Raw genomic sequence first — 26,913 nt, 5'->3', positions numbered from 1 at the left:
TTAGTTAGCCTGTAAGTAAAATGAGCACCTTTAACTTTTCCACGGGGCACTGAAGAACGAGTTCTTACTCATAGATGCTTTCAGGTCCTCAGACACCAGGTGCGGTGGAAGAGCAAGCGTATCCATCAATTAGAGAGCTCTTCTGGACCTCAGTTTACCCACTTACAGAAACGGGCTTATTAACGTGTTTCGTAGGGGCCCCGGAGGTGTAATTAGTTAGTGTTTTTAAGTGCTCTGAGATCCAGAGATGAAAGAAAACGCGAAGGACACGCAAAGATGATGGCAATAATCGTAACAAAAAAAAGAATGACTAACTCGGGAGTCTGTGTTATGTAAGGAAGGAAGAAGTTATCAGATTCGCACAAACAAAAGCCCACCACCCTCTTTGTTTCTCTTTTTTCTGTCTTGCTCCCCGCCCCCGCGGAGCTCCCCTCCAGCAGCTGGCGGCCCGGCGCGGGTGTAGGGCGCGGGGCTCGGACTTGGCTGCCGCGCGCCCGCACTCAGGCGGAGGGGGAGGGGGCGCCCGCCGGCTCCTGACAAAGGCGCTTCCTACTGCGAGAGCGCGGGATGCAGGCGCCGCAAACTCCTCTCTCGGCTGCCTCCGGCGCGGGGGCGCGCAGGCGGGCGGGGAGAGCCGGCCGGCCGCCGGGGGAAGCCGCCGAGGAAGTTGCGCGCCCGCCTGGCCCGCATCCCTCGGTGGCCCCGCCGCGACCCCTCCCACGGCACGCCGCGGCCACACTCACCGGACAATTGCTGGTGGCCGGAATCCCAGCACGGCCCCGAGACCCGGAGCGAGGGGGGTGAAGGGTGCGTGCGCGAGGAGCACGAGCAGACAGCCCAGCGTTCCACCGCAGCCTTCCTCGCCTGCCGGCCGAGCCTGGCGAGAGGAAGTTGGCCGCAGAGCCAAGAGCTGGAGAAGCCGCGGGCGGAGGGAAAGCCGTGGGGTCCGCTTTGTGATGCGCTCCCGGAGGGCTCGAGGCAAATCCGAACGCGCGGCGCGGCTTGTGCAGCTGCTGGAGGCGGCGGCGGCGCCCCCCGACGGTTCCTCCGCCTCACACCGCCTCTGGGTCACTGACACACGCTCGGAGGGAGGGGAGGGGACTAGCTGGAGGGCGGGGCCGGAGGGAGGGGACGGGGCAGGGCCACAGCGGGAGGCGGCGCTGCAGCGCCGAGTGGTCTCTTGGGAGTTGTAGTTCTCTGACTGAAGAAAAAAGGTGTACCTTGCTGAGATCGTTTCCGGGCTCGCTCTGCACCACGCATGCTCGAGGGGAGAGGCTCGGCCCCACTGTTACTATGCTCACCGACACACTAAGGAAGGGTACGTGTTCAGTGCTGCTCCTGGCTGAACAAGGCCCTCCTTGTATTATGGTGCTGTTAGGGATCCCGCTCTTCCCTAGTCCTTCTTACTTTGCTCCACCTCCAACTCCTACCCTCACCACTCATAAGTGCCCAGTGAAATCTGACTTCCTCACCATATCTCGGTCTTCCCTGCTGCTTAATTTTATCCCATAAATTCGGAATCACGAATACCCAGTTCCCACCCTTCCCTCAGGCGAATCCTCTCTGCCTTAAATTCAAGGTTTTCTTTGCTTGTTTTTGTTTTTTTCAACCTAAGACTTGTAGAAAGGTAGTTGCTTCCAATAACATAACAGTTAATTAGGTTACAAAACGTCTAGGAACACTGCCACTGTCAGATTCCGGTAGTTCATTTCTTCGCTCAATTAGTCACATCTAACTTTAAGGCCAGTAAAGGTAAAGCTTGGGATTAAGATCGCTGTATCTTACTTGATCAGTGCAAAATAATCCAGATTTCTAAAATTTTAAGGCCTACAATTTTTAAGAAATACAAATTTCATAAAGTAGAAGTTCAAAAGATAAGTGGAAATTTGAACATTGTTTACAGTATATACATTGGCCAGCTTTCATTTGGCAATAAGAGAAATCTGAAGCAAGGTCTGAGTATGCTGTTGGGCTCATCAGCTAAGTCGACACCCACAAAGGGCACCCAGGTGTGAATAGGTGGTGGAGGAGAGTGGTGAAAGGCAGGACATGTTAGTGGATCTCCAGAGGACTATAGGCGGCCTGTCCCAAGCTCTTTTGTTTTCCTTCTCTGCCTACCTAGAACCCCATATTCTGGAAGAAAAAGATTAATGCTTAGAAATCAGGAATACAGGAAAAGTTAAGGTTTTCGGATAGAGAGTTTCGAGATCAAGTATCCTTATGTTTGCAGACCACATAATTATTCATTCAAAAAACATTTATTGAGTATACTATGTCTCAGGCACTTTATTAGTTCCCAGAAATAGAGATACAGGAATGTAAAAGAAGGATTTATTATTTTCAAAGTGCTTACTGTGCAGAGGAGGAGCCAGGTAAATAAACAGACTCAGTGTGATAAATACTTTAGTAGGAAAGTACACTAGGTGCCTTAACACACAGTTACCCCAGACTCAGGCAGGGTCAGGAAATGCTTCAAAGAACATTTAAACTTGAGGATGACTAGGCGTTAGTGTGTTTGTGTGCTCTGGTGGAGGAAGGAGAAGGGAGAAGTGAGTGAGAGTATTGGGAGCATAGGTTAGGGTTACGGTTAGGGCAGCGAGAGTAAAGTGCTAGAGGCGTGAGAGCAAAGAGTATTTTGGTTCAGCAAAGAGTTCAGCATTGCCTGTGGTAGGATGGGATTGAAGGGAGTGGCAAAAGGAGACACAAGAAGGTAAAGGAGACAGATCATGAAGAACCTTGTACAATACACAAAGAATGTAGAGTCTTTTCTAGAAGCAAGGGAAAGCCATGCCAGGATTGGAAGCAGATGAAATTTTGGTAAGGTATACACTTTAGAAATGCATTTTATGCATTTAAAAAAAGAGAGCCTGAACTGGCACTGGCACTAGCAAGAGACAGAACTGAGGGAAATCACACACTATTTAAGGAATAGAATTACTAGAACCTAGTGAGTAAATTTCCTGTGTTTGGGGGTGAAGGGTGAAGGAAAGTTATCAATTATGATGCTTTGGGTTGCAAGCAGCAAAAAACTCAACTCTAACTGGCTTAACCAATAAACCAATATTGACCTGTCTAGATAGAAAGTCCAGTGAAAAGATGGGCTACAGGGCTGAATGATTCAACAGCTCAGTGTTGTCATTAAGGACACGTTTCTTTCTTGTTTCACTGCTTTTCTTTCCTTAGTATTGGCTTTATGTTGCCAACAATTCTTATGGCTGTGAGTTTCACCATCTAGGTCCAAGAAGAGAAGAAGAGCGAGTATTTATGAAAACTCTTTTAGAAAGGAGAGAAAACTTTCCCAGAAGCCTCAAGAATTGATTCATGGTGGCCAGGGGATGGCATGAGGTTAGTTATCTTAGGATAAAGACATATGCCCTGCCTCTAGGTCCAAAGCTGTGATGACAAGGTGTGGCTATCCCAATGAAAATTGAGGTAATTACCTAGAAAAAGAAGAATGGAGGCTGAGAAGGGGAGAACCACAATATCTACTACAAGGAAGGAGAAAGATGATGACTCACAGATGTTTGGCTTGTATGATTATGAGCCAGTGATGCCATTCACTGAGTTAGGGAATACAAGACATTGAGCAGATTTTGAGGGGGAATTTGACGAGTTCATTTTGGATATGCTGAGTTTGAGATGGCTCTGAATCTAGGTGGAGAAGTGGAGTGGGCAGTTATACATATGAATCTAGTGCTCTGAAGAGAAATCTGGACAGCAGAAGATATAATCGGAGCATACCATCATATAGATGGTAACTGAAATTCTGGGAGCAGATGAGATCAGCCAGGGAGAGAATGCATAGCAGAAAAGGAGGAGCCAATAATAGCATCAAGGTATCTTCATGCTCTTCCTGCCTACGTCTTAAGTGCTGGGAACATCAGCACTTAAAGAGTAGGCAGGAAGAGCATGAAGATGCGTTGGAACTAGCAAGAGAACTAGGACATATTACAAAGTAGGAAAATGTAATCTATTACATTTTCAGGAAAAAAAATCAATAAACAAAGCCAAAAATGACAGAGATGGTAGCATTAGCAGTCAAAATATTAAAACAATTATTATAAATATGTTCTATATACTGAAAGAGAAATTAAAGACATAAAAATAGAATTTCTAGAGATTAAAATTGCAACTTCTGAAATAAAATTTTCACTGGATCAGATTAACCCTCAGAAGTAGATTAGGCACTCATAAGAAAAGATGAGTAAACTTGAAGACATAACAGTGGAATCTAGCCAAAATAAAGCACACAAAGAACAAAAACCAAAAAGAAAAAAAGAAAAAACCAGAGAGCCTTGGTGATCTGTGGGATAATACCAAATATTCTAATATAGGTGTAACTGGAGTTCCAGACGAGAGGAGGGTGAGAGGGGTGATAGAAAAATTATTAGTAATATGGCTGAAAGTATTTTCAAATTTGATGAAAATTATAAACCCAGAGACTCAAGAAGCTCAGTAAACCCTCAGCAGGATAAACACACACATTCCCACATGCTCACAAAAACCACTGCAAAAGACATCATTAAATTGTTGAAAACTAGTGATAAGAAAAGATTAAAAGCAGCTGGTGGAAGAAAAGGTAGGTTATGTGTAAGGAAACAAAGACAAAAATTCAGTAAACTTCTAATTAGAAACTATGCAAGTCAGAAGACAATGAAAGAGCATTTTTAAAGTGCTGAAAGAAAAAACAGTCTGTCACATAGAATCCTATATTTAGAGAAGATATCTTTCAAAAATGAAGGCTAAAGAAAACAAAAGCTGAGAGAATGTTGCCAGCAGAACTGCATTACAAGAAATGTTAAAGCAACTTCTTTGGCATAAAAAACCAAAACCACATGGAAACTTGGATTTATGCTAAAGAATGAAAAGTGCCAGAAATGATAACTACATGAGTTAATATGTAAAAGACTTTCCTCTCATTTAAAAAATTTTTAAAAGATAATTGACTATTTAAAGCAAAAATTATAACATATAAGTAGAAGTAAAATGCTTGACCACAATAACTATTTGAACTCAAAGGATGGAAGCAGGAAATGGAATTATATCATTAGAATTTACATTATACTATTATTTGAAGGTAAATTTTGATAAATTAAAAATGCATATTCTAAACCTTAGAACAGCCCTCAAAAATAAAACAATCAGGTATAGCTAATAATAAACAGGTATAGATAATAATAGGTATAGCTAATAAAAACAGAAATATAGATGAAATCTGTGTCCCTAATGACCATGGAACTGACATACAGCTCTGGACTTTTCACATCCTGACTTCTTTTAAGTGAAAGAGAAATAAACTTCTGTCTTGTTTAAAGGCATATTTATTTTGTAGTCTGTGCTATGTACAGCTGAACCTAATCAGAATAGCCACAGGCCTAAAAGTAGTTTCATCAAGTGTATTTCCCAGAATCAGGCAGACCCGCACATTGCCCAGAATTTGGCCACATGGCCAATAACTTCAACACATGTTCTGGAGTTCATAATTGTCACTATAATTCCAAGGATAGTTCATCTTTTGTATGAACATCACTTACTATTAATTCTTCAGTTTTTCTTGAAGGAGAAGATACATGTAAATTGCTTAGCGTAGTCCTTGGAATATAGTAAATGCTCAGTCAATATATGTTACTTTAAAACAGATCCACAAAAATAAGATAGATATACCACCTTTTAGACATATGGTGGGTTTGTGCTCCAAAGTTAGGTGTAGAAAATCAAGGTGGCATTCACTTATATACTAAAATCTGTGAATCTCTTTTTGAAATTGTATCCACCACACAGTTCTGTATAGTTCTTCAAAATCTGCAGTCCTTTGAACAGAGGACAGTTCAGTCGTGGAAAGTGAGTGTACCTCTGATTACCATCTACTCAGTCCACATATCTAGTTTAATACCTTCATTTCCTTGACTGAAGTAGCTAATCTATTGTTATCTGCAATTTCAAATTTGGTATATTCAGATATCTAGCCATTTCAGTAAGAAAGTGAATCCTAAGGGACTAACAAGTTGGATTATTTTTATCCCTTAAATTCTAAAAAGTTTTTCATCTTGGGAAGCTGCTCAGTAAATTTCAGCATTTCCTCTACTGTATGACTATGTAAAAATCAACTAAAACTATGTTTCTACTCTCCCCCAAGCAAATAAAAATGGTATTTAGGATATGAACATAAGGAAAAATCACAATATTGGTACCTTTCTCTAAAACATCATGTGATAAATCTAATTTACTAGATTTATCTAAATGCATTATCTAAATGATGCAGAGGAAATTGGACACACCAAACTTTTCTTATGAGTTGAAAAAACTGTTGCAAACTTGTTTTTCTCCTTTTATTGGAAAATTTTAATTTCCTGCAAGTGAACATATCTTTTTATGTTTAGTCCAAATTTCTCTTACTTTATATGGACAAATGATTATATACTGTTAATTCATGTATGCTAAAAGTTATTTTTTGTTGCTAAAAATTCAGGCAGCCTTCCCTTTGGGATCAGAAAAACCCCAGACTGCATTTTGGACTGCATATCGGACTCTTGCTGAGATTCTTGGATTTGAGAGTAATAAAGTATGTGTGTGTGTGCTCGTGCATGTGTGTGTGTTCATTTCAATATTCAGATAATAAATAGGTTCTCTCTCAAAACTCCTACCTTCCAACATTCCTCCCCCAAATAAAATTATTCTCTCCTAATGTCCTCAAAGTCTCCAAATAGCTCATAGCCAACATGGAACATATTCCTATTTTAAACCTGTGAATGGCACACAATTTGAAGGCCTGGGCTTTCACTCAAAAGATTTGTAGGCCCCAAATGCTGGCTCTGACATTTTAGATATATTTGGAAAATGTCAAAGACAAGCTAGTTAAGATTTTAATGTTTTAAAGGAGTATGCTTGTACACCAAAGAATGCAGCCTATATATTCTCAGTATTAGTCCAACCAACATGAGTGCCAGCAGTTATTTTGGAACTTTAAAAAATACTGAATAATGAGAGAAGTGGAAAACTCATGAAGAGAAAATTTAGATTGTGTTTCCATCCCTATCGATTTATTTACTCATGGAATAATTACTTGTATTTTTGTACCTCAAATTTCATGCATTCATTCTTTCACCACATACTTATTGGGCATCTACTATGGTGCCAGGCTACGGACACAAAGATTAATTAGCCATGTTCCCAACCCAGAAAAAGCTTACAATCAAGTGAATAGATAAGTGCAATAAAATTTTATAGGCACTTTTCTAGAATGATGTTCAGGGAATAGTGAGAGTGTAGACGGGGGAATAATCAATTTTTCATGAGAATGCAGTCAGAAAACACTTCTAAGAGGAGTTGGTGGTTGAGCTGAGTCCTGAAAAATGAGAAGGTGTTCATCAGGTAAGTAAGGACATTTCAGTATAAGTAGTACTTTAAGAATAGACATGGAAAAATGAAATAGCAGGGCCTATTTAGAGAACTACAAGCAGTTCAGTATGGCCAGATCATAGGGTGTAACATGGGCACCCTGAATGTTGAGGTTGGGGGAATTTTCTGGCATCAGATCACAAAAGTCATTGTATGCCATGCCGTGCCATGCCAAGAAGTTTGGCAATGAGGAACTGTTGAAAGATTTTAAACAGAGGAGTGACATAAATCATATTTATCTTTGAGCATGGTGATCAGTTAAGAGAATATGCAATAATTCAGGTGAGAAATGATGGACAAACTAAATAGCTGTGGAGCATGAAAAGAAGAGAAAGATACCACAGACATTTAAGAGGCAGACTGAACAGGACTTGATGGCTGATTGGATGTGGGAGGTAAAAGGAAAAGGAGGGAAGAATAATGTGGAGGTTTCTGATTGTGTAACTGGGCATTACATATTGGAGTTATTCATTAGTATAGTGAACACTAGAGGAGAAGCAACTTTGTAGAGAAGGATAATGATGAATTTTATTTTGGACATGTAAGCTTGAAATGAATTCTATGATAATCAGTAAACATAAGATAAATATTTAGGACTCATCCCATCACCGAATCCAAGAATGTGGATAAGATCACCCAGGAAGAGTGTGTAGAGTAATGATGATGACAGTATTTAATATTTACTGCATTATTAAGATCTTATTTGTGCCAAGCAACTGCTGTATAATATTTCATTTAATCTTTGCTACCACCCTATGAGATAAGTACTTGCAATGGTTAATTTTATGTATCAACTTCACTGGGCTAATGGAATGTCCAGATATTTGGTTAAACATTATTCTCGCCGATCTTTCAGCAGAAACTCTGCAAGCCAGAAGGGAGTGGCAGGACATATTTAAAGTTATGACGGAGAAAAATCTACAACCAAGATTACTCTACCCAGCAAGGATCTCATTCAGATTTGATGGAGAAATTAAAACCTTTACAGACAAGCAAAAGCTGAGAGAGTTCAGCACCACCAAACCAGCTTTATAACAAATGCTAAAGGAACTTCTCTAGGCAAGAAACACAAGAGAAGGAAAAGACCTACAATAACAAACCCAAAACAATTAAGTAAATGGGAATAGGAACATACATATCGATAATTACCTTAAATGTAAATGGATTAAATGCTCCCACCAAAAGACACAGACTGGCTGAAGGGATACAAAAACAAGACCCGTATATATGCTGTCTACAAGAGACCCACTTCAGACTTAGGGACACACACAGACTGAAAGTGAGGGGATGGAAAAAGATATTCTATGCAAATGGAAATCAAAAGAAAGCTGGAGTGGCAATTCTCATATCAGACAAAATAGACTTTAAAATAAACAATATTACAAGAGACAAAGAAGGACGCTATATAATGATCAAGGGATTGATTCAAGAAGAAGATATAACAATTGTAAATATTTATGCACCCAACATAGGAGCACCTCAATACATAAGGCAAATGCTAACAGCCATAAAAGGGGAAATCGACAGTAACACAATCATAGTAGGAGACTTTAACACCCCACTTTCACCAATGGACAGATCATCCAAAATGAAAATAAATAAGGAAACACAAGCTTTAAATGATACATTAAACAAGATGGACTTAATTGATATTTAGAGGACATTCCATACAAAAACAACAGAATACACATTTTTCTCAAGTGCTCATGGAACATTCTCCAGGATAGATCATATCTTGGGTCACAAATCAAGCCTTGGTAAATTTAAGAAAATTGAAATCATATCAAGGATCTTGTCCAACCACAACACTATGAGACTAGATATCAATTACAGGAAAAGATCTGTAAAAAATACAAACACACGGAGGCTAAACAATACACTACTTAATAACCAAGAGATCATTGAAGAAATCAAAGAGGAAATAAAAACATACCTAGAAACAAATGACAATGGAGACATGATGACGCAAAACCTATGGGATGCAGCAAAAGCAGTTCTAAGAGGGAAGTTTATAGCAATACAATCCTACCTTAAAACAGGAAACATCTCAAATAAACAACCTAACCTTGCACCTAAAGCAATTAGAGAAAGAAGAACAAAAAGCCCCCAAATTTAGCAGAAGGAAAGAAATCATAAAGATCAGGTCAGAAATAAATGAAAAAGAAATGAAGGAAACGATAGCAAAGATCAATAAAACTAAAAGCTGGTTTTTTGAGAAGATAAACAAAATTGATAAACCATTAGCCAGACTCAACAAGAAAAAAAGGGAGAAGACTCAAATCAATAAAATTAGAAATGAAAAAGGAGAAGTAACAACTGATGCTGCAGAAATACAAAAGATCATGAGAGATTATTACAAGCAACTCTATGCCAATAAAATGGACAACCTGGAAGAAATGGACAAATTCTTAGAAATGCACAACCTGCCAAGACTGAACCAGGAAGAAATAGAAAATATAAACAGATCAATCACAAGCACTGAAATTGAAACTGTGATTAAAAATCTTCCAACAAACAAAAGCCCAGGACCAGATGGCTTCACAGGCGTATTCTATCAAACATTTAGAGAAGAGCTAACACCTATCTTTCTCAAACTCTTCCAAAATATAGCAGAGGGAGGAAGACTCCCAAACTCATTCTGTGAGGCCAACATCACCCTGATACCAAAACCAGACAAAGATGTCACAAAGAAAGAATACTACAGGCCAATATCACTGAGGAACATAGATGCAAAAATCCTCAACAAAATACTAGCAAACAGAATCCAACAGCACATTAAAAGGATCATACACCATGATCAAGTGGGATATATTCCAGGAATGCAAGGATTCTTCAATATACACAAATCAATCAACGTGATACACCATATTAACAAATTGAAGGATAAAAACCATATGATCATCTCAATAGATGCAGAAAAAGCTTTTGACAAAATTCAACACCCATTTATGATAAAAACCCTCCAGAAAGTAGGCATAGAGGGAACTTTCCTCAACATAATAAAGGCCATTTATGACAAAGCCACAGCCAACATCATCCTCAATGGTGAAAAACTGAAACAATTTCCACTAAGATCAGGAACAAGCCAAGGTTGCCCACTCTCACCACTCTTATTCAACATAGTTTTGGAAGTTCTAGCCATAGCAATCAGAGAAGAAAAAGAAATAAAAGGAATCCAAATTGGAAAAGAAGTAAAGCTGTCACTGTTTGCAGATGACATGATACTATACATAGAGAATCCTAAAGATGCTACCAGAAAACTACTAGAGCTGATCAATGAATTTGGTGAAGTAGCAGGATACAAAATTAATGCACAGAAATCTCTGGTATTCTTATACACTAATGATGAAAAATCTGAAAGTAAAATTAAGAAAACAGTCTTATTTACCATTGCAACAAAAAGAATAAAATATCTAGGAATAAACCTACCTAAGGAGACAAAAGACCTGTATGCAGAAAATTATAAGACACTGATGAAAGAAATTAAAGATGATACAAATAGCTGGAGAGATATACCATGTTCTTGGATTGGAAGAATCAACATTGTGAAAATGACTCTACTACCCAAAGCAATCTACAGATTCAATGCAATCCTTATCAAACTACCACTGGCATTTTTCACAGAACTAGAACAAAAAATTTCACAATTTGTATGGAAACACAAAAGACCCCGAATAGCCAAAGCAATCTTTGAGAACGAAAAATGGAGCTGGAGGAATCAGGCTCCCTGACTTCAGACTATACTACAAAACTACAGTAATCAAGACAGTATGGTACTGGCACAAAAACAGAAATATAGATCAATGGAACAGGAGAGAAAGCCCAGAGATAAACCCACTCACATATGGTCACCTTATCTTTGATAAAGGAGGCAAGAATATACAGTGGAGAAAAGATAGCCTCTTCAATAAGTGGTGCTGGGAAAACTGGACAGCTACATGTAAAAGAATGAAATTAGGACACTCCCTAACACCATACACAAAAATAAACTCAAAATGGATTAAAGACCTAAATGTAAGGCCAGACACTATCAAACTCTTAGAGGAAAACATAGGCAGAACACTCTGTGACATAAATCACAGGAAGATCCTTTTTGACCCACCTCCTAGAGAAATGGAAATAAAAACAAAAATAAACAAATGGGACCTAATGAAACTTCAAAGCTTTTGCACAGCAAAGGAAACCATAAACAAGACCAAAAGACAACCCTCAGAATGGGAGAAAATATTTGCAAATGAAGCAACTGACAAAGGATTAATCTCCAAAACTAACAAGCAGCTCATGCAACTCAATAACAAAAAAACAAACAACCCAATCCAAAAATGGGCAGAAGACCTAAATAGACATTTCTCCAAAGAAGATATACAGATCTCCAACAAACACATGAAAGAATGCTCAACATCAGTAATCATTAGAGAAATGCAAATCAAAACTACAATGAGATATCATCTCACACCGGTCAGAATGGCCATCATCAAAAAATCTAGAAACAATAAATGCTGGAGAGGGTGTGCAGAAAATGGAACACTCTTGCACTGTTGGTGGGAATGTAAATTGATACAGCCACTATGGAGGACAGTATGGAGGTTCCTTAAAAAACTACACATAGAACTACCATACGACCCAGCAATCCCACTACTGGGCATATACTCTGAGAAAACCATAATTCAAAAAGAGTCATGTACCAAAATGTTCATTGCAGCTCTATTTACAATAGCCAGGACATGGAAGCAACCTAAGTGTCCATCAACAGATGAATGGATAAAGAAGATGTGGCACATATATACAATGGAATATTACTCAGTCATAAAAGAAACGAAATTGAGTTTTTTGTAGTGAGATGGACAGACCTAGAGTCTGTCATACAGAGTGAAGTAAGTCAGAAGGAGAAAAACAAATACCGTATGCTAACACATATATATGGAATCTAAGAAAAAAAAAGTGTCATGAAGAACCTAGGGGTAAGACGGGAATAAAGACACAGACCTACTAGAGCATGGACTTGAGGATATGGGGAGCGGGAAGGGTAAGCTGGGACAAAGTGAGAGAGTGTCATGGACATATATACACTACCAAACATAAAGTAGATAGCTAGTGGGAAGCAGCCGCATAGCACAGGGAGATCAGCTTGGTGGTTTGTGACCACCTAGAGGGGTGGGATAGGGAGGGTGGGAGGGAGGGAGACGCAAGAGGGAAGAGATATGGGAACGTATGTATATGTATAACTGATTCACTTTGTTATAAAGCAGAAACTAACACACCATTGTAAAGCAATTATACTCCAATAAAGATGTTAAAATATATATATATATTTTTTGTAGTGTTTTTTTAATACTGTTTAGCTACATATGCATTTAGGTTGTTCTATCGTTATTTCTTATTTTCCCATTATAATTAAAATTAGTTTTTTAAAACACCAAAAAAAACACACATTATTCTGGGTGTGTCTTTGAGGGTGTTTTTGCATCAGATTAACATTTTAATTGGTAGACTGAGTAAAGGCCCTAATCTTCTTTACATTAGGGTCCTCCCTAATGTGTGGGCCCCATCTAATAAGTTGAAGGCCAATTTGTATAGAACAAAAAGGCTGACCCTTCTGCAAATAAGGAGGCTTTTCCTCCTGCCTGTCTGCCTTGAGCAGGGACATTGAACTTTCCCTGACTTCGAACTCAAACTGAAACATTGGCTCTTCCTGGGTCTTGAACCTGTCAGCTTTCAGACTGGAACTACATCATAAGCTCTCCTGGGTCTCCACCTTGCTGACAGCACATCTTAGGACTTGTCAACTTCCATAACTGTGCAAGCCAAATATCTTTGTGTGTGTGTGTGTGTGTGTGTATTATTGGTTCTGTTTCTCTGGAGAACCCTAACTAATACAATACTTTAACTTTGAATAAACCAGGGCTTATAGGCCTGAGGTTACTGAACTATACAAAATTGTGAATCAAGAATTCATATCCAGGTTGTCTGAGCTCAGAGCTTGATCCTTGAGAACCAGGGAAAAAATCTTGAGGAATACCAACATTAAGGGCTGGCAAGAGGAAGAAAGAGATTCATGAATGAAACAGAAGGAATAGCAGAGAAGTAGGAAGAAACCCATTATGCATTATCATGGACTCCAAAGGAGGAAAGTGTTTTAGAATGGGGGAGGTTGGGTAAAATGAAGTTTGAAAAAACCCATTGCATTTGGCAGCTAAGACGTCCCTAGTGTCTTTTTCCAAAGCAGTATCTTTTGGAGTATTTCAATATTTACAGTGAAAGGATATAAGAAATTTAAAAATATTTTATCAAAAATTTTAATTTTCTTATTCAAGATTAAAAACCTGATAAAAGAAAATAATAATAAAAGATTAGATCTGAGTCTAACCAACAAATTACTTATAGTTGAAAAACCAATGCTTTATATATTCAGACCAGTTAAGGATTATCATTAATATATGATTCTAAATCTTTGAGATATTCCATTATTAATTTATTGACTTTAATAGATACATTACTGTGGAAAATTTGTCTATAAGGTTGTAGATATCTTTTGCAGATAAGGTTTCATAGAAAAGGACAGTACCTCTGACTGTGATAGAGGAAATGGGAATCTTTTTGCAAAACAAAATACCCTTGCAAAAATACAGATGGTAAATGAGTGTTCTTTAAAACAAATTAAGATATTTTCTAAATCTAAGAGTTTACAAAACAAAACCAATGGATGTGACAATGTCCTTAATTGATTCTTCCCTGTTTTTCCTCCACCACCCCTTTCCTAGCTTCCATTGATCTGCTCACGTTTTCCTTATTTCCCCCCATTTTATCCTTCTCATAACATGGTTCCCAGTTAGTGGTGTCACCGATCTCTTAGGGGGCATTTAGAAATGTGTGTGGTCATTTTTTGTTTTTCACAATGACTGAGCACTGCTATTGGCATTTCACAGGCAGGGCCAGGATTACTGCACAAAGGAGAAATGTCTTACTCAAAATGCCAACCGCATTGACTGGTTAGGTGGTTATACATTCCATATCCATCATTCCAATGGTTACCCTTAGATTTTTAATAGGGTATACTTATTTAATCAACATTTTAAAGCAGCTCCCAAACAATACAAGGAATTCAGAAAGATTCTGATCATACCCTGCCTGCCCCACCTTCCATATTATTGTTTTTAGTACTACCTTGTTCTTAACTCCCTAAAAGTCAGCTGTCATTGTTATTTTTTTTACAATAAATGCTTATTTATATTTATGTATCTACATTCTCACCAACCTCTATTTTCTGTCACTTTCATTTTAGCTATTCTAGTGAGTATGTAGAATCCCACTGTCTTTTTTATTTCCATTTCCCTGATGGTTAGAGCAACTTTTTGTAAGAATATTGGCCATTTGGGAATCCTTTCTTTGAAAAGTTTAAGTTAAAATCTTGCCCATTTTCCGATTACAATTTCTTTTTATTATTAATAGAAATTCTTTATATATTCTAGTTACAAGTCCTTTATCATATATATATGTATATATGTGTATATTGTATATATATATATGTATATAATATTTTTACTACCTGGACTAGTTTTTATGAAAGTTTCTCAACTTGAGAGTCTCTTATCACAAAGGTAGTATAAATCCAGACCCTACAGTCACCAATTATGGAGCTTTGGGTTTAGATTTCTCCAAGGAGAATTTTATTCTCCACTCAGAGATCAGAATAGAAAACAAACTGCTTGCTACTTGTCTAGTCTGGTAGACAAAACTTTTCTAGCTCCTTTTCACTGATTGTGCAGCTATTTAGAAGTCCTGGCATTAGCAGGAGACCCAGTTCTAACCTTTGCTCTGCAGGTGGGAGGGCACATCTCCTGTCCCCATGTGGGCATTGAAACCCTGGCCCCCAGCCCCTCAGGCCTAGATTCAGGTCTCTGACTTTGAGTCCCTTTCCCCTGACACAACATTTTTTTTTCTGGCAGCAGGGATTTCTCTTTCTCTCAAGCTTCATTTTTGTTTCTGTTGTTATATTTACCCAGCATGTCTATATATTTGTATCAGAAAAGGTGGCTCCAATTAGCTCAGTCTGCCATGATAGAGGAACCTATTTTTCATTATTTTTGAAAACTATTTCAAATACTTAGCCATATACCATTACTTTTTTTTTTTCCCCCTGCGGTACGCAGGCCTCTCACTGTTGTGGCCTCTCCCGTTGCGGAGCACAGGCTCCGGACGTGCAGGCTCAGCGGCCATGGCTCACGGGCCCAGCCACTCCGTGGCATGTGGGATCCTCCTGGACCGGGGCACGAACACGTGCCCCCTGCATCGGCAGGCGGACTCTCAACCACTGTGCCACCAGGGAAGCCCTATACCATTACTTTTAAGAACACATCCAACTTTCTAAAATACTACTTCGTTAGTATTCAAGTAAAAAAAAACCACGTTGACTGTTAAGCATTACAGTCTCAGGTGGTACTATAGAAACTCTTGTTACATGGTTAGGGAATACTGGGAAGCCAGGGTAGGGTTGGGAGAGGGTTTTGGGTAAAGAATCATATTTAAATTTGGTAAGTTATAAGACTATAATCTCACGATACTCACTTTAATTCTCCCTATTTCATCCTCCCAGCTAGGTAGGTGCCCCATAACCCAATCTTCCATGTTTGTTTCCTCTAGTCCTCTAAGTTACTTTAATAAGTAAAGTAGCAAGTTACTCCTTAAACTCCTCAGTTTTTTTGGTTTCTGTTTGTGTGTTTGTTTGTTTTAATCTCTTTGTAAACTTAAGTACAGGAATCCTGGACTTTGCCAATAGAAATTTCCTATTTGAGTTCTGCCTCTCTGAGGATTGATTCTTCACAACTACCTCTCTTGAACTGGTACTGCTTTAATATTTTCTCACATAATTCCCCCATGCAGTTTCACATCCTGCCTTAATCATCTGTGTCTCCTGCTTGTCCTGCCTCCACAGTTACCTCTCAGAGCTCAGTTTCTTCACAACCCCACCCCACTGTGTCACCATGCAAAGCTCCCAGCCTCCCAACCTGAGTCACCATACGCCCCCTTCTAGTGTTACCAGCCCAGGCTCCTGTCCCCAATCTACCCCGTCTCTTCTCAGAATCAGCATTGCACATTAGTAGAGATACAGTTCCATCCATTTGACTAGACTTAGCCAGCCTGGAGTTTTTCAATTTATGGGAGTACTTTTTTTAAAATGTAGTACTCGGAAATCTTTTTATTACAGAAAATTTCAAATATACAGAATGACAGAGAGTAGTCTAACGAACCCCATGTACCCATCATCCAGCTTCAACAATTTTCAACTCCTGGTCAATCTCGTTTCATCTCTACCTCTACCACACCCACTGGTTTATTTCAAAACAAATCCCAGATGCCATATAATTTCATCTGTATTTCCATATGTGTCTCTTAAAAAGTGGGACTCTTTATTTTAAGAACATAACTATAATGCAATTATCACACCTAAAAATACCCTCTCTTGAATATTTCCTTAATATCCTCAAATATCCAGACAGGTTTTATGAACTGAGATCCAAAAAAGAATGTAAATGCCATTGGTTGTTATATTTCTTAAGTTTCTCTCTATTAAAAAAAAACAAACATAAAACCTTTGTGTTATGGAAATTTGCAAACATATACAAAGTAAGCAGTATAATATATGTACTCAACACCCAGCTTCAACAATGATCAACAGTCTGTCATTCTTGTATCATCTATACCTCCAACTACTCTCCAATTTCCATTCAATTATTTTTTACAGTCTTTTGAGGTAAAATGTGCATGTATTTAAATATACAAATCCTAGTTGTACAGTTTTGACAAATGGATATATGTATGTAAACCTCGGTCATCACACAGGACATTTCCCTCTCCCTAGATGGTTCCCCTGCGCCTCTTACCTCCTCCCTGGCAATCACAACTTTGATTGTTTTAAGCCTTAGATTAGTGCCTGTTCTAGAACTTTATACTATTTTATGTTCAGCTTCTTCTCAGTATAATGCCTGTGAAATTCATCCTTGTTGTTGGATCAATCTGTTTCTTATAATTGCTATCACTATTACATATGTTTATCTTTTCTCCTGTTGATGACATTTGCTTAATGCAAAGTTTTGGCTAATGAGAATAAAGCTGCTAAGAACATTATTGTATAAAACTACCAGTGATTATTAAGTCTCTTTTAAGCTCCAAGCTGTGTGTGTGTGTGTGTGTGTGTGTGTGTGCATGCACGCGTGTGTGTATGGCAGTTGTTAGTTGTTAAAGAATCCAGGTAATTTGTCCAGTAGAATCTCTCGTCTGGATTCTGCTGATTGCATCCACATATATTTCACATATTCCTCTGTCCTTTGCATTTTCTGCAAATTAGTAGTTAGATCTAGAGGCATAATCAGATTCAGGTTCAATTTTGTCAAGACTATCAAAGGGGGTGCTGTGCACTTCCATTAGAAGATTCGTAGTGATTGATGTTCTTTTATTTGCCACTGTAACTCTGGGATAGATTTCTAGAAATACAATTGTTGGATCAAAAGATAAATATATATATAAAACGTCGCTAGATTTAACTTACAGGACTTTTCAGGGGCTTATACACTATAATATGCTGTTTAGTGAGGTATTAGCCAGTTGCAGTAATTTTACTACATGGAAAAATACACACACACACACACACACATGCACCATTGAATCTCATTACTGGTAATAGTTATGTTTGATAAAGTCACTGTGAACACTGAACTAGCAAATACTGAATGATTGCTCTTAGAGGAAATACAAGGTTAAGTTCCTGCGAGTGTCCGGTCCCAACATTTTAGTCAACTGATCAGTACATAACCATGTTTTATGTGTACTTCTGTTTAAAAACACATTATTTAATATGTATTGTTGATTCATTAACATTGAACTCACAGTCAACAGCACTACAACTCATGCCGAATGAAGCTTGTACTAACACATATCTTCTCCAAAGGCAACATCACAGTTTTCTTGCACTTAGGAACACTAGACAGCACCTCAGGACTACATTTGTGGGCTGTTTTAGACATTGAAATCACCAACGAAAAGCATAAAAATGTGAAAAGTTTTTCACTAAATGGACCACAAAAAGGACACCTGTTGACAGTGTGAGAGTTGAAACAAGAAGGCAGAGCATTGCCTTTCTCAGTCTTAGGTACTAATGTGAGCACCAGGTGACTCAAATTTTGTCTGTTCTTCATACGTTCATGAATGATCTGCAAATCACTATGAGTATTGAATTGGGGGTTACAAGTAAATTTTAGTGAGTAAGCAAATTCACAAATATGTACTCCACGAATAATAGGGATCAACTGTATATATAAAACAGGATTGTCATCTATTCCGAATCCCCAGAATTTGGGCAGATAAAAAGAAGAATAAATTTCCTATTTTCAGCAAACTTGATGGGACTATATTCCCATGAGTCTTGGGCTCGATTTGGTGTCCCACCCTCAAATATGTGTAGATTTAAGGGTTATCATGACTCACTGTGATAGAAGATGTAAATATATTGGGTTTTAGATATGCTGACATTTTTACTAAAAAAGAATCCTATCTAGGTGACAAAAAAATATCATATGTAGAGGTAGAAATGGCATGAGGTCTAGAAAGATAAATATAAAAGTGTCTAAAAAACTAGCCAAATATATGACTTGAAAGAAAGAGAAGACTGAGAATTGAGTACTTAATTAAGGCAAAAAATCCAGTTCTAAGATATTTCAACGAAGCGGAAATGAGAGACATACTACCTAATGAGGATGTCTGCTGACTAGAAGAATCACTACTAGATCTACTACTAGAAGTAGAGGTGGGGCACAAACAGAAAAGACTTTTCCTTGTCGATGAAAAGGAAAACAATTCTGACTTGGACTTGAGGGTATATGTATGGGAAACTTTAGTAAGAATAGACCAAGTGATTGCAGAATGCATATGGGTAAAGGAAATTGTCTCAACATGGGCATGAACGATTTGTTATAAATCTGATTGATTAACTTAGTGGCATTAGATTAGTACAATAAATGAAACTGTATGCCTGTGATTTACATGTTGAGATAGATTTTATTCCTCCCAAGACCTCTATAAATTGTAGTCATATGTTTTTTTTTTCTACTTCACATACTAAGCCAATGCTGGAGTGAAGAACATTACCCAGGATACTACAGGGGATACAGCATATTCTCCAAACATTACCATAACAATTACCCTTTCCCACCTCTACGCACTAGTACCATTTTGGGGGGAGGTGACAACACTTCCAAGAAAATACACCACTAGACTTTTGCTTTGGTCTCATCCTTAAAATTTCCCTCCAGGTCAGATATCCAGACTAAGGCATTTCTTTGAGTCAAGTCCCAGAGACACTTCTAGTGCTATCTTACTACCCTTGACCACAACACTTGTATCCCTACATCAGAGACTCCAGTTTCCTTCCCAACCTCAACCAGGATTCCCGTAAAACTCTCCTATAATTCCCTCTCTTACACACTCTCACGATAGCCTGTCCTAAGTCATGGTGTGTTAGCCTGGGTCTCCCTTTGTTTATTGGACATCTTGCTTGCACTCACTGGTTTCTCCCTGGATTTAAGAATTTCAGAGACTATATCTGGAAAATGAAAAAAATAATCTCTTGATATAGAGGGGAAAATGGTGCTGAAAAAGTCCACCAGTAGTATATACTTTTAAAGAAAGCAACTTGGCTAATGAGATTATCATTACTATGATAGACATCTACATTTTAGTTTCTGACTGGCCAGATTTCACAATATTTAGGAGAATTGTGAAAAGTAATTCTTACCTCCCAGAAGACTAGAATTCAAGAAAGCTCTGTCACTCAGAAGTAGTTTTACTGATTGAGAAGAATAAATTCAGTAAAAAAAAATCAGTGAAAACCTTGTCTGTACACATGAAGTAGTAGGACTGATATAAAATAAGAAAATAAGCCCTTTTGTAATTGCAGGTTCAGTTTGAACTTTTGTTTACTCCATTTCTAAATTTCATTGTTCAGTTAGAACCCTATGATAACATTTATGAGATTATTTTGCTATCCAAAGCAATTTGCTATCCATTCCTCAACCATAGCTATGACCCTCATCAATTCCAAATTCCAACAGATAATACACTGGAGGGTTAGACTGGGCTAGGGGTTGCTGACAACTAGGTGATATGTAATAAGAAAATCAGAATAGGTCAAATCACTCTGAAGACAGATCCTCATGTAAAGCTGCGAGAGTCACAAAGGGCCTGATTAGTGACCCTGTCACTAATTTGGAGTCAGATCTGAGATTTGGGAATGGTCTTCACTGGCAGTCACTGTTGCCTCTCACCTTCCCCCTTGGAAAAATATCTGCTATGTTGCAATCACTGAGCAAATGCCAAATGCCTTCTGGAATGTTCTGATCCTGCCAGGAATACCCTGTCCCTCAAGCTCTCATCTGTTCCGTGGGAAAGTTTTGGAATTTCCAGTCTCTAGCCTGCTGCATCTAGATCCTGGGCAACCAAACCTAACAAGTGTGTGGTTCAAGCGGTCTCTTCGATCTCATGGGTAACCAAACATGTCCAGGAAACAGAAGAGAATTATCACATTGATGATAACTTGTGCCTGTTTAGAGCTTATGTGTAACTCTTAACACAGAGGGAAGAAATTGCCATTAGAATTCTGCTGATATTGATACTGATATTATGATCAAGAGTCGAATTATGTCTTGATTGATAAGCATAAGAAGGAACACAGTAAAAACCTTGTTTTATAGGTATAGTGAGATTGATACAAAATAAGAAATAATCCCTTTCATAACTTGAGGTTCACTTGAAACTTTTGTTTATTCAATTTCTAGATTTAATTGAACCACGAGTGTATACCACTTAAGCGATTATTTTGCTCTCCTAAACAATGTTACTATTCACTCCTCAACAATAGCCATCTACCCTCATTTTTTACTCTCCATTTCCAAATTCCAACGGATTATTCAACTAGAGGATTCGATGGAGCTAAGAACTGAAGACACATAGGTGATACTTAAACACAAAGAAATGGAATACATAATGTAAATATCTGACAGTTCTATTCAATTATGAGATGTGTTTGGTGTTAAGATTTAGAAATACAACTGCTGTGAATTTTTACTGATGACATGCTGAATTGTGGCCTTGGCTATTGACACGGTTGGCCATGTGAATAAAAGGCAAACATTTATATGTGACAACACAGGCAAACTGGTTAGCTTATAAGAAACTTCAAATCTATCTCTATAAATAAAACAGGGAAAATGGATTAAAATAACATAGTAAGAAAAAAACATCGGTTATCTCACAGTCCTGTATGGTAAAAATGCTAATTATCTTGAGATCATTTATTCAGCAATCAAAATAGGGCCCACTAACCCAGAGGTAAGAATAAAACTTCTGAGCTGCTAGAAAAAGAAAGAAAGGAAAAGAAAAGAAAAAAAAAAGGTATAAAAGCTATACTAGGGCTTCCCTGGTAGCACAGTGGTTGAGAATCCACCTGCCAATGCAGGGGACATGGGTTCAAGACCTGGTCTGGGAAGATCCCACATGCCATGGAGAAACTAAGCCTGTGCGTCACAACTACTGAAGCCCGCGTGCCTAGAGCCTGTGCTCTGCAACAAGAGAAGCCACCGCAATGAGAAGCCCACCCACCTCAATGAAGAGTAGCCTCCGCTTGCCGCAACTAGAGATAGCCTGCGTGCAGCAACGAAGACCCAATGCAACCAAAAATAAATGAATTTATTAAAAAAAAAAAGCTATACTAAAGCTCACAAACTTTATTAGTAGAAATTGGTCTAATACTTAAACTCATTTAAATAAACTTGATTATTTCATTTCTGGAGCCACAGAAGATTAGAAACAATAAATTGTTTTTTTTCTCCAGTCATTACAGACCCTTATATTTATTGTATGTTTACTATGTGGGAGGGATATTTACAGAAATAGCTAATTCGATCCTATGAGGTATGTACTATGAGTCCCCTCATTTCACAGACAAGGAAACTGAGGTGGAGAGAGGTTGATAAATTCGCCCAAGAGCACACAGTAGACATGGATAGGGTCAGGATTCAAACACAGGTATTTTACCAGAGACCACACCGTCAGGTATTCGTGGCAGAGATACAGTGATGAACAGATCTGAGGAGCTTCCTGCTGTCACAGTCTACAAGCGACAAGGAAATGTAAGAGAAGAGAGATGGCAGGAGCAAGAACTGACACACAGCAGAACAAGGAAGGAGGTTGAGGGTTGGCGAGTACCAGACCCTTTACAGTTATTATTTAACTCTCTCTTTGCAACCATTCTGCAAGTTAGCACAAGCACTTTGCTGATAAAGAAACTGAAGCTGTAAAGAGTTAAATAAATTTCTCCAAATTGCATAACTAGTCAACAGTGGACCTGTGGTTGGAAGCTTAATTTCTTTCTCCTACACGTCACTACTCAAACACAGGCTCATAGACAGCGTTTCAGCCTAGACCACTCTACATGAAAGGAAACAGCCCTGAACACACTACATCAGCCTGTGAGGGCCTTGGGTAATGCATAAAATGGTTAAATGTAAAAATGGTACAATAATGAATGTGTAAAATCGAGACCTGAATAATCAACAACCAGTTACATTATGTTGATTACTCTCTGTCTAAGAAAACGTATGGCATATTTTTAAAAGTCTAAAAATAGACATGGTGAAAATAAAACATTTGTGGATTTAAAGAAATGAGCTTCGAGTATCTGGAAATTTTTTGGAATATTTCTTTTCTAATGAAACCAGATAAAGTTTTCTATATTGGGAAATAGTACAAATAGGCATATTAAATAAACGCTAACACAATTTTGTGTCACAGGGCCCAACAAAAATAGTCCCAACACTTTAATACCAGGTTCGATTATGTGTTAATACTGAATCAGGCAGCATCTGAAAAGTGTTTCTACAAGTTAAGAGAGATTATAATTTATCAGGAATTCAAGGTATTAGGAAGGTAAAATAATTGAATTTCCCCCATACCATACTTTCGTGAGCAAAAAAGGACACCAGGTATTTTTCAAAGACTTCTGAACTTAAAATTCAGGTATTCAGTGCCAAGTAAACAAAGGGTTTACATTAAAGAACAATATACATGGCATACCTTAAATTCAATGTTTATGTTTCCTACACTTTCCCATGTAGAGTGCTGTATCTCAATGATAATCATGACCCACAATGTACCCTCTGAGCTATAAAAAGGCAAAAAAACTAAAAACTACAGTCAACGTAATTTGGGAGTAATATATTTGTCTCTGTCTTTTAAAAAAATTAGCCAACTATTGCTTAACTCATCGGTCCCCAACCTTTTTGGTACCGGGGACCGGTTTCATGGAAGACAATTTGTCCATGGATGAGGGGGGTTTCAGGTGGTAATGCGAGCGATGGGGAGCGATGGGGAGCAGTAGATGAAGCTTCGCTCGCTCGCCCATCACTCTCCTCCTGCTGTGCTGCCCGGTTTGTAACAGGCCGCGGAGTGGTACCGGTCCGCGGCCCCAGGATTGGGGACCCCTGGCTTAACTAACAGATTTCAGATAACTCAAATCATTAGTTAGAAGACGTTATTCTCCAACCTATTCAAGGGAGCATTTGAAAAAAAAAATTATGGAAAGTAGTCCTAGAAATTCAAGAAAATCATGTTTTCATCTATTGCACATTAGTTGTATCGACCTGAATGCTCTTTTAAAGTCCCATGTCCTGCTTAGGTGTTTGGTGTATTTTTAATGAAAAAGTTTAATAATGTAAAAATAGCTCCTAAGAATTTTTCAGTTGGTTAATGATCATAGACAATTCAAACAAACAAAAATACTATTTGTTACTGAATAGCTTTAACATTTTACTGTGTTGCAAGAAAACTATGTGTGGGAGATAATTACTTAATTTAGACCTATACATTTGTGCACTCAAAAGTGGCGCTTTATGTCAATGACAAAAACATAATCATAAATAAAGGTTAAGTTCTGTTCAAGCCCTTTTGCTAATTGTGGGGGGTTTTCAAAAGAAAGAAATGGATGTAGTTTAAAGTATAAGAGAAAGCAAAACATTTTCTTCCTGAGCTTTCACACAGTGGAAGATGTGTAGCTACAATTACTTTTTCTAAAATTTCCAAGACAGTTCCAATGTTAATATTATGTTTTGAAACCATGTTAAGCCATTCGCATTGATTTTTGTTTCAAAATGTTTGGACACCAGATAGGGTAATAGTCTAATATTGATATTTTTAGGAAAATCTTACTTTTACTTTGATTCCTAATGATATTTAGGAACATCAGAGAGTTTGTAAAGGTAGGTCCCACACTCATTTAGAAACTTAGAACATTTAATTAATAAAAAGTAACTGATTTTGAGTAGGTCTTTCTTCTGATGGACTTCAGAAATTTTATGAAATATGATCCAAGTTTATAACAACACAGAGAGATTTACTTACGAAATTTCTTATGCCAAAGATACTCTGATAGTTCTTTCTTCCAGCCTTGGTCTTCATATAGTGCATATACACTGATTAATCTGTAAGTTAAAAAGAGTCCATCATCTATTATTAGGACAGCATTTCAAACATGTAAGAGAATATATTTCTCCTTTTAAAAACATTTACTATCATTATATTTTCTAAGGAATCATTTAAATATTGAATTAGTATGACAGACCTTATCAAAGCAACAATTGAGTAATTGGCCTAGAATGGTACTTTGCATACCTAGAAGAGGCTCAGATAGTAGACTCATTAAAAGAACATTATGTCCTGTTTTCTTCCCGTTTAAAGGAAAGGAAGCATTTTAGCAGAAGTATAAAGATAGGACATACCTATTTCTTGCTTATTAAGGAAAATGTTGAAAGGGAACCTTATCTCCACCTGCTTGACATCTTCTCAGAAAAGACTAATCTTTTAATTTCCTTTCCTTTTTCTCCATACAACTTTTAATTGGTTCACATGTTCTAGACTTCAGGGGTCAATGTCATCTTTCATTTTTAATGAGGCATGTCCTCAATTTCCTAATGCCCATGCACACACAGGTGGTGTGATATTGATGGCTCATAAGACATACTTGTCTTTGTGTCATACTTGTATTATGTATCTTGTGTGACAGTTATGACATACTTCTTACATCTCAAATAAAGATTTAAATTTAATTCTTTTTTGAGATAATGCATATAGATGTCCCCTAAAAATTATACATATATATAATAGACACAGAAATTTATATACTAGTGTCATCATTACTGACTCATAGTATGACCCTGAAGGTATTTTTTAAAGACAAGACCATACACACGTACAAATGAAGGAAGCTCTTAAACCATCTACATATTCATATAGATTGCATCTAAAAACTGCCACAGAAAGCTCAAGACTCAATTCAAGTCAGGGGACTGGAAATGAGAACATTTCTGTTTATATTTGATTTCCTGGTGCTGTGTCTTTACATAACTAAGAAATGATGTGAATTCACATAATTATGGCCAACAGCCAAATCTTCCACAAGCACTTGTGAGCATATGTATATAATCATGAATAGATATATTAAAGATTCCTATTTTTGTAATTCATAAACTTCTTATGTCTAGACAGAAACAAATACAGTGCAATGTCTGAGCATTATTTCTGATGTGTGTGATAATAATTTGCAGAGATCACTTAGACCAACTAAAAGTATGTGAATTAAATGTGGTGCTTCTAAACAGAAGCCCTCCCTTTTTCACTCTGGAGAAAATAATTTGCTCTTTTACTTAACTATTTTTCCCCCTATGACTCAAGGGAACCCATGACTTCAATATATTTTTCTTGTAGGTATTTTAAATAATATACTATAAAAATAACATATAGTAAATTCAAATTTAATTAAATAGGGAAATGTTTAAGAGTGCAACTTTTAGACTACACTCGTGAAATTTAGACAATACTCTTTCCTGAAATTTTAGTGAGCTTCAAAATTTATAAATGTTTTGCCCTTTCTTGAATAAAACATTACATCCAACATGTAATTGAAAAATAAAAACTTAACGTATCACAATATTACCATCGTGTCTATTCATCATATATGACTTACTACTTTATGCGATTGACCAATTTAATATGGAAGTGACATGTGGCCTCTATTAGCTGCTTAAGAGAGTCACGATGAGCAACAAGATGGATGCAAGTAGAGATTATCATTCTAAGTGAAGTAAGTCAGAAAGAGAAAGACAAATACCATATGATATCACTTATATGCAGAATCTAAAATATGACACAAATGAACCTATCTATGAAACAGAAACAGAATCAGGGACATGGAAAATAGACTGGTGGTTGCCAAGGGGGAGGGGAGTGGGAGAGGGTTGGGTTGAGAGTTTGGGATTAGCAGATGCAAACTGGTGTACATAGAATGGATACACAACAAGGTCCTACTGTATAGCACAGGGAACTATATTCACTATCCTGTGATAAACCATAATGGAAAAGAATATAAAAAAGAATATATATATATATATATATACATATATATAACTGAGTAAC

General features: G+C 37.7%; 1 protein-coding gene across 2 annotated transcripts in view; it reads right to left on the bottom strand.

Moving 5' to 3' along the window:
• Nucleotides 1-24,869, bottom strand: part of PELI1 (pellino E3 ubiquitin protein ligase 1) — a 72,390-nt gene extending 47,521 nt beyond the window's left edge. The window contains exon 1 of one of the 2 annotated variants that reach the window (XM_079941385.1): nt 24,844-24,869. The gene's annotated coding sequence lies outside the window, so the exon portion shown is untranslated. Of the gene's footprint in view, nt 1-743; nt 879-24,843 lie in introns of those variants that run through there. The other variant, XM_079941384.1, reaches the window with a different exon arrangement.
• Nucleotides 24,870-26,913: the final 2,044 nt, after the last annotated feature.

The sequence above is a fragment of the Stenella coeruleoalba genome, assembly GCF_951394435.1.
Source record: "Stenella coeruleoalba genome assembly, chromosome: 13".
NCBI lineage: Eukaryota > Metazoa > Chordata > Mammalia > Artiodactyla > Delphinidae > Stenella > Stenella coeruleoalba.
The sequence above is the reverse complement of the archived record's forward strand: the minus strand, read 5'-3'. Positions and strand labels throughout refer to the sequence as shown.